Raw genomic sequence first — 9,191 nt, 5'->3', positions numbered from 1 at the left:
GTAGCTTGTTATACAAAAGTCTATGTCCATACTAACAATCTAACAGTTGTGTATGTAATTTTAAGGTAAATCTTTTTTTTTTTTAATATTTATGTGTATTTTTACATTCAAGTTGAAAAATATATGTAGCCTATTATATAAAAGTTTATGCTCATACTAACAATTTAACATTTTTCTCTGTAAATTCTGTAAAAAAAAAAAAACGGTCATCTACTGGCAGCTACGGCTGCCAAACGAACAAAATTAAAGTAAAACATTGTAAACCAAATAATAATCAAAAACATTATATTTACAGACATTTTCATGAAACGTTTTGCGGAAAAATATCGTCATTTTACATGAATTTGAAAGTAATTTAAGAAAACAGAAAATGCTATGTATAATTAATTTGGTATTTTTCTGTAAAAAAAAAAAAAGAAATATACATAGTTTGTTATTACTGGCATATTACTTAAAATAACAGGCGGATTGTTTATTTACATATAATGTCTTCAATTCTACAGTTTTATAAACTATTTTAAAAAAAATAGAAAAATTAACCATAAAAATAGGATTTTTTTTTTTACAGTGCAAATTAACCTTTTAATAGAGACCCAAACAAGTTTTGCATTGAATATTGAACAAGCAAGGCTTATATAACTTTATAGTGACATGCAAAATCCAGTTTCAAATAATAATAATTAAAAAATATCTATGGCATATCAAATAAAATGTAAATAAAAATGGAATGCCTCTTTGTGCAGCCTTCTGAGGTAAATATCAAAATAAACTTTTTCCTCCGGCTAATAATAAATTTGAAAATAAAATAACAATAATGAAAATACACCCCCGCTACCACCAAACCCCCCCCCACACACACACACACCTTGTAGCGTCCCGGATGAGTTAGTGCTGCAAGGGGTTCTGGGTATTTGTTCTGTTGTGTTTATGTTGTGTTACGGTGTGGATGTTCTCCCGAAATGTGTTTGTCATTCTTGTTTGGTGTGGGTTCACAGTGTGGTGTATATTTCTAACAGTGTTAAAGTTTTTTATTCGGCTACCCTCAGTGTGACCTGTATGGCTGTTGATGAAGTATGCATTGCATTCACTTGTGTGTGCATGCAGAAGCCACACTGGCTGGCTGACTGGAGTTTGGAGGACTCCCGGGAGGGTTGGCAAGTATTACAATGAGTGGTGAATGCGGTGGCGGGCCAGCTGTAGTGTTAATTTGATATTGCCTCAAGGGCCAGGTGAAATTACACGGCAGGCCACATTTTGACAGCCATGCTGCAGAATAAAGGTATTTTTCTGCTGAACTGTTTGCATCGTCACTTTATTAAAGGTGGTTGATCTTAACGATTCAGAAAAAATCTGTAAAATGATGGCATTTTTCTGTGGAACTGCCAGCATTGTCACTTCATTAAAGGTGTTTGATCGTAATAATTTGGGAAAACTCTGTAGAATAAAGGTATTTTTCTGCAGAACTGTTTGCATCGTCACTTTATTAAAGGTGGTTGATCTTAATAATTTAGTAAAAATCTGTAAAATTACGATATTTTTCCGCAAAACGTTTCATGAAAATTTCTGTAAATATGTTTTTGATCATTATTTGGTTTACAACGTTTTACTTTAATTGTATGGTTTTCGTTTGACAGGCGTAGCTTTCCAGTAGATGACCGTTTTTTTACATAATTTTTTTTTACAGTGTAGGATATGTACAGTGAGCAGTGAACATAGTGAGCTCAGAAAGCATAAGAACAAGTATATACATTTGATTAATTACATTTGATTAATTACAATCCGGGGAGGTGGGATGTGGTGGGGGGAGGGTGTTAGTTTAGGGTTGTAGTTGCCTGGAGGTGTTGTTTTAGTGCAGTTTTGAAGGAGGGTAGAGATGCCCTTTCTTTTATACCTGTTGGGAGCGCATTCCACATTGATGTGGCATAGAAGGAGAATGAGTTAAGACCTTTGTTAGTTGGGAATCTGGGTTTAACGTGGTTAGTGGAGCTCCCCCTGGTGTTGTGTTTATGGCGGTCATTTACGTTAAGGAAGTAGTTTGACATGTACTTCGGTATCAGGGAGGTGTAGCGGATTTTATAGACTAGGCTCAGTGCAAGTTGTTTAACTCTGTCCTCCACCTTGAGCCAGCCCACTTTAGAGAAGTGGGTAGGAGTGAGGTGGGATCTGGGGTGGAGGTCTAGAAGTAACCTGACTAGCTTGTTTTGAGATGTTTGGAGTTTAGATTTGAGGGTTTTGGAGGTGCTAGGGTACCAGGAGGTGCATGCGTAATCGAAAAAGGGTTGAACGAGAGTTCCCGCCAGAATCCTCATGGTGCTTTTGTTGATCAGAGAGGAGATTCTGTAGAGAAATCTTGTTCGTTGGTTGACCGAAACGGTTCTTATGACCGTGATTTGTAAGCCCTGCCAGTCTGAGACCAGGGTGTGAGGGGTCTGTAGGGATGCCACCTGCACGTTTCCTGACCCCCGGTACTAGTCCTGGATGGGAGGAGGGGTTGTGGTCCTAATTGTCCGTTTGCAGTCTGTGTCTGTCCAGCTGGGTTGCAGATCCGAACCAGGCAGTGATGGAGGTGCACGGAACAGACTGACTGATGGATGTGTAGTCTAAGTACAACAAGTGATTCTTACTAGGGGTGTCATGTCCGATATTGATATCAGACCTCGGTCCGATACCAGCAACAAAAAAATACAGTTCTTCACACAGGTACTTTCACACCGTTCTATTGCTCAATGACGACTGAAGGAGATAAAAGTGGGGTGATAAACTAGCCGTGCTCACAATGCCAGGACTTAGTGCACAAGTCTTTATTGCAACAACAACAAAAAGATACAACCTGGATCATCAGGAATCACCAAGGTCTCTCTTTCTTTCCTGGAGACCCGTGTCAACACTCGCAAACAAACCTGGCACCAATCCGCAATTCAGCTGCAGACGGTATGTTTGCGGTGTAAACATCTGTTTTTGACCAAATTGGTCCTTACGGTGACTTCAAACAAGCCCCCAGTAAGCCAAAGATGCGTGCAACCTGCAATGTGCACGCCAGCAGGAACATCCACAAGTGGGAATTCCTCCTCCGGCATTTTTTTTTCAAAGCTCCCACTTTGTAAGAAAAAAATCGAAGTCAGGGGGCTGCGCAACGTAAACAGTCAGCGGAGTTCCCCAGAGCCAACTTGTTGACGTTTACAATTCTTTACTAGCTTTCTCTTTTAAGAAGGTTTACGACAAGCTATGTTGTGGTGCAGCGACAGAATAGTCAGGAGTGCAAAAACTAAACTAGCCTTGACATCCAGGAACAGGACAATAATTACAGGAGAGCAGAAGGTGCATAGAATCAATACATAGGAACCAATTCGGACAACCTTTCCCACCCATGGTCCAAATAATCCAAAACCAACACCGAAAGGAAATACATGTGTTACAAAAAACGCACAACCTGCCCACTGAACTACAAAACCCAAAACCAGTGAAGTTGGCACGTTGTGTAATTCGTAAATAAAATACTAATAGGGGCGGTATAGCTCGGTTGGTAGAGCGGCCGTGCCAGCAACTTGAGGGTTGCAGGTTCGATCCCCGCTTCCGCCATCCTAGTCACTGCCGTTGGGTCCTTGGGCAAGACACTTTACCCACCTGCTCCCAGTCCCACCCACACTGGTTTGAATGTAACTTAGGTATTGGGTTTCACTATGTAAAGCGCTTTGAGTCACTTGAGAAAAAGCGCTATATAAATGTAATTCACTAATACACCCCCAATACCATCACAGATGCTGGCTTTTCAACTTTGCGCCTATAACAATCCGGATGGTTCTTTTCCTCTTTGTTCTGGAGCAGTGGTCCCCAACCTTTTTGTACTTGCGGACCGGTCAATGCTTGAAAATTTGTCCCACGGACCGGGGGGGGAGGGGTAGTAATTTTTTTTTTTTTTTAATTTTTTTAAATTGTTTAATTTTTTTTTTGTCATAAAGAAATACAATCATGTGTGCTTACGGACTGTATCCCTGCAGACTGTATTGATTTATATTGATATATAATGTATATATTGTGTATTTTATGTTGATTTAATTTAATTTTTTTAATTTTTTTTTAATTTTATTTTATTTTTTTATTTGTGCGGTACCGGGCCGCGACCCGGTGGTTGGGGACCACTGTTCTGGAGGACACGACGTCCACAGTTTCCAAAAACAATTTGAAATGTGGACTCGTCAGACCACAGAACACTTTTCCACTTTGCATCAGTCCGGCGGCGTTTCTGGGTGTTGTTGATAAATGGCTTTGGCTTTGCCTAGTAGAGTTTTAACTTGCACTTACAGATGTAGCGACCAACTGTAGTTACTGACGGTGGTTTTTTTAAGTGTTCCTGAGCCCATGTAGTGATATCCTTTACACACCGATGTCGCTTTTTCATGCGGTACAGCCTGAGGGATGGAAGGTCACGGGCATTCAATGTTACGTGCAGTGATTTCTCCAGATTCTCTGAACCTTTTGATGATATTACGGACCGGAGATGGTGAAATCCCTAAATTCCTTGCAATAGCTCGTGGAGAAATGTTGTTCTTTAACTGCTCTTCTTACAATTTGCTCACTAATTTGTTCACAAAGTGGTGACCTAACGCCCCATCCTTGTTTTTATTGCATGGAAGCTGCTTTTATACCCAATCATGGCACCCACCTGTTCCCAATTAGCCTGTTCACCTGTGGGATGTTCCAAATAAGTGTTTTGATGAGCATTCCTCAACTCCCTCAGTCTTTTTTGCCACTCGTGCCAGCTTTTTTGAAACATGACGCAGGCATCAAATTCCGGATGAGCTAATGTTTGCAAAAAATAACAAAGTTAACATTAAGCATCTTGTCTTTGCAGTCTATTTAATTGAATATAAAAGGATTTGCAAATCGTTGCATTCTGTTTTTATTTAAGATTTACACAACGTGCCAACTTCACTGCTTTTGGGGTTTGTATATGGACATTATAAAAAAAAATGTCTAAGGATTATACACAATTCAAAATTAGACCAATTTAAATCCACGACAAAGCATTATGGGTAAAACCCAAAACACTCTTTTTCCACATTTTGACATGTTTGACCAATTTTAGTTGCTTAATATTTCTGATTGACTACAAAACTTCAAGGAGGTCATCAGGGAAGTAAACAAGGTAGCATTGGTTCACACACTCTTTATATTCAATGTTGTATCGTTTATACGTCATATTGTAGTGATGGGGCGGGCGGGGGTCATTTCTCTGGTCATTTTATTCCATTATTTTTGTACAAAATGATTGTTTGTTACAATCAGCGTTGTGCTTTGTGGCCCAAAAAAAAAGAAGAGTGGATGTGTGTGTGTGTATCTGTATATTTGAGCTTGGTTTTGCACCACCCTGCCGCATGCCGCAACCACAGAAGATCTTTTCACACAAGAGTGACCCCCCCGTTAAACGTAAGAACTGCGGGGCTCGCTCGCACGTCACGGGGTCAAGCGTACAGACTGCAGGCCCCGCCCACTCGTTCAACACTTTGCAAGTTAAGACGTCGTAAAAACCCTTTAAATGCACACACAAAACACCAATTTAAACTGTATTTTTTGTGTATTTTGGCCTCTTAGGTGACTTTGAAGTAAGATATTTTTTGGAGTATAAGTCGCTCCGGCCGAAAATGCATAATAAAGAAGGAAAAAAACATATATAAGTCGCACTGGAGTATAAGTCGCATTTTTTGGGGGAATGTATTTGATAAAAGCCAACACCAAGAATAGACATTTGAAAGGCAATTTAAAATAAATAAAGAATAGTGAACAACAGGCTGAATAAGTGTACGTTATATGAGGCATAAATAACCAACTGAGAACGTGCCTGGTATGTTAACGTAACATATTATGGTAAGAGTCATTCAAATAACTATAACATATAGAACATGCTATACGTTTACCAAACAATCTAATCGCTAAATCCCATGAAATCTTATACCTCTAGTCTCTTACGTGGATGAGCTAAATAATATTAGTTGATATTTTACGCTAATGTGTTAATCATTTCACACATAAGTCGCTCCTGAGCAGGGCCGGCCCGTGGCATAGGCCGTATAGGCAAATGCTAAGGGCGCCGCCCATCAGGGGGTGCCACGCCAGTGCCACAAATGTTGGAGAAAAAAAAGAAAAAAAAAAGTTGGTACTATTATTTCTAAATACATAAAATAATCCCACGTTAATTAAAATGCAAAGTAAAGCCTATTTAATAGAAATATTATTTGTTACAACATTACGCCGCCCCCCCCCATCCCCCCGCACGGTGCGCCCCCTCCCTTCCCGTATCATGACTCTTACCACATCAAAAAATCAACACAAGATGTCAAAACGGCCAAAACTGTCAGGTGCCCAGGGAAGACAAAAGAGAAAAGAGGAGAAACGAGAAAAAGACAGAGGTAGCAGGTAGGTAACGTTAGCCTACATGAAATTATTTGTCTGTTACAGAATGTGATAGTAACCTGGCTTTTTAGCATTAAGCTAACGTTACATGATTCGGCAATTGCTAATCAATAAGTAGCTAGTTCTGTTTTAACGTCGGGTTAATATTGTGGAGGGGGCTAAATTGTTATGGAAAATAATAATGTAACGTTAGGTAATTACAGTACTCCCACCTTACATTCCTCAGGGACATTTGTATTAGATCTTTTAAGCAGGTGTTTTTTGTTTACATTGTTATTGCCTTCTGGTTAGCTAATGTTTGCCCTGCAGGTAATAGTCACTTTTCCACACCTTTATATATTAGGTATAGTTGTAAGCCTAGTTGTTAAAGTGCACATCATTAATGTTAATTAAGCAATATCACATGAGAGGGAATGCTGTTTTTTAATTTGAGCACTGCTGTGATTCGGTTAAAGATAATCATAACATAACATTCTCATAATAAGTTAATTTGCTTTCTTTAAGTAAAAAAAAAGGTCAAAGACAAAGCTATTCGGTTTCTTGTGAGTATATACACTTCACTGCCGATGTGGGGGGGGGGGGCGCCACCTAAAATCTTGCCTAGGGCGCCAGATTGGTTAGGGCCAGGCCTGCTCCTGAGTATAAGTCGCACCCCCGGCCAAACTATGAAAAAAACTGCGACTTATGGTCCGAAAAATACGGTAATAATTTGGCCATCAATTGTAATTAAAATTTGATATTAGTATAAATGTTTTATTTCTTATTTTATCAGGAACTGGCTATAGCTACTTTAGTTCAAATGCATGATTACAACTTTTAATGCACATTTTTTGCTAAAGTGTTTTCGGAGACAGAATAAGGGGTTTGAGGAGCAGAACTGCACTTTTTTGGGGAATTTTGCCTATCGTTCACAATTATTATGAGAGACAAGAACACAAAAGTTTAAAAAAAAATTTTTTTTTAGCTTTCTAACAAACATCGGTGGCTAGTGTCAGGTTCAAACACTGATGACATCTATTAAACAAGACAAGAAGCAAAGAATTCAACAGAGACATAATTCAATTTGGCTCAATTTGAGGAGAGACGCTTGGACATCGGTACCCTTGTAAAGTGTCATTACGCTCTGCCAAAAGATTGTACGCCTTCCCCTTTATTTGGACTTTCTCTGACCACATGACAACAGCTGCTTCTAAGGGACGTGGGTCGTAAACAGCCATCGCCTTTGATTACAACAGTTCAAAAGAAAAGGTCGTAAACGAGTTCAAAAAGAGTTCTTGGGTTAGACAATATCTTTCTGTTTGATTACAATACATGAAAGAAACAGGAACACATTCATGTTGCTTCCCCCGACACAGTGGAGTTTTTCGAGCCTTACTCTTGGTAGGTTTAAAGACATCTTTTGGTCTTCTGGCTGGGAACTCCTTTCAACAAAAAGTTTTTGTGATAACTTAGAAACAATTATTCTAACAGCTAGCAATGCAGCTAATGAGCAATCACTTTTACTTTTAAATCACTTTAAAATTGCATTCAAAAACCGTCAATAATACTTCTGTAACCTGTATGATAACCAAACTGTAACAACATAGTTATTGTAAGATTAAACACGGAGGAACTATTTTTCTATCGTAGTAACACATTGTTCACACATTGTAACACATTTTATGTAAAAATTTAAGAAATGTTAAATTTGATTGAATAATTTAATTACAAGTCTATGAATTTAGAAAGGGAAAGTACTTATCAATGAATCTGTAATAATAATATTTGAATAATTTAATTACAAGTGTATGAATTTAGAAAGGGAAAGTACCTATCAATGAATCTGTAATAATAATATTGTTAATGTTAATAATGTAATGTTAGTTAAATTGGTATGAACTTAGGTTTGAAAGTGGTTATAATCTGTAATAATAAAAAACTATCAGTTATTATTCATGTTTCCTCATAATGCAATAAATAATATATTAACATACATTACACTTTTTTAAAATAAAATAAATATCTCATTGACTTATACTTTTAAAGTGAGTTATCCCTTTAATTGTACACTGTAAAAATGACAAAAGGTAAAAAAAAATTTTTAAAAATCTAAACTGTCTGCTCTGCCGCTAGAATTTTGGCGTAAAAAAACAGTTGGACCATTTTTCCATGTACAGTAATTCACCATAAAACAACAACAACAACCGTATATATATGACAAAATGGCCTCTCAGTCGCCAGAATTTTACCATTTTTACATTTATAGAAATTTGCTGGGAAAAAAAACACCGTAAATGATACGGTAATATGATGGCAGCTGAGCCGCTTCTCTACAGTGAACGCAAAAAAACGGTATAAAAATCAAATGTGTAAATCGTGCTAGGGTATTAGCCGCAAAAGCTAACTGCGGCAAGAGATAAGCTAGCTTCTACAACAACACGAAACGTGTTTGCGTTTGTAATGCACAACACTGCGATAAAACGCCAATTTGTACTGACTGAAAAACATGAAGAATCATATTACAGTATCTGTAAAGTATTAGCCCACATTTCATTTTGTGTTTGTACACAGCTAGCTAGACACCGTATGTACTGTAGTTGTAATAACACACATGACGTGCTGCGTGTATCACGATCGATATCAAAGTGAAAGTTGTTCGTCTGATCCAGCTGGCCGGGGACGTTTCCGGTTGATTTTGGGCAAGCACTCCATTTATGTCAAAAATAGCTTGTCTCCAAATTCCATATTTATAGTGCTTTCATCCCCCTCTCCCGGCTTCCGTCTGCTCCAACGTCTCACTC

The 9,191-nt window shown here is 38.2% G+C and overlaps 1 long non-coding RNA gene across 2 annotated transcripts in view; it reads left to right on the top strand.

The window, feature by feature from the left end:
- Nucleotides 1-9,191, top strand: part of LOC133655317 (uncharacterized) — a 95,333-nt gene that overhangs the window by 28,620 nt on the left and 57,522 nt on the right. The gene's annotated exons all lie outside the window — the stretch shown is intronic.

The sequence above is a fragment of the Entelurus aequoreus genome, linkage group LG08 (genome assembly GCF_033978785.1).
Source record: "Entelurus aequoreus isolate RoL-2023_Sb linkage group LG08, RoL_Eaeq_v1.1, whole genome shotgun sequence".
NCBI classification, from domain to species: domain Eukaryota; kingdom Metazoa; phylum Chordata; class Actinopteri; order Syngnathiformes; family Syngnathidae; genus Entelurus; species Entelurus aequoreus.
The sequence above is the reverse complement of the archived record's forward strand: the minus strand, read 5'-3'. Positions and strand labels throughout refer to the sequence as shown.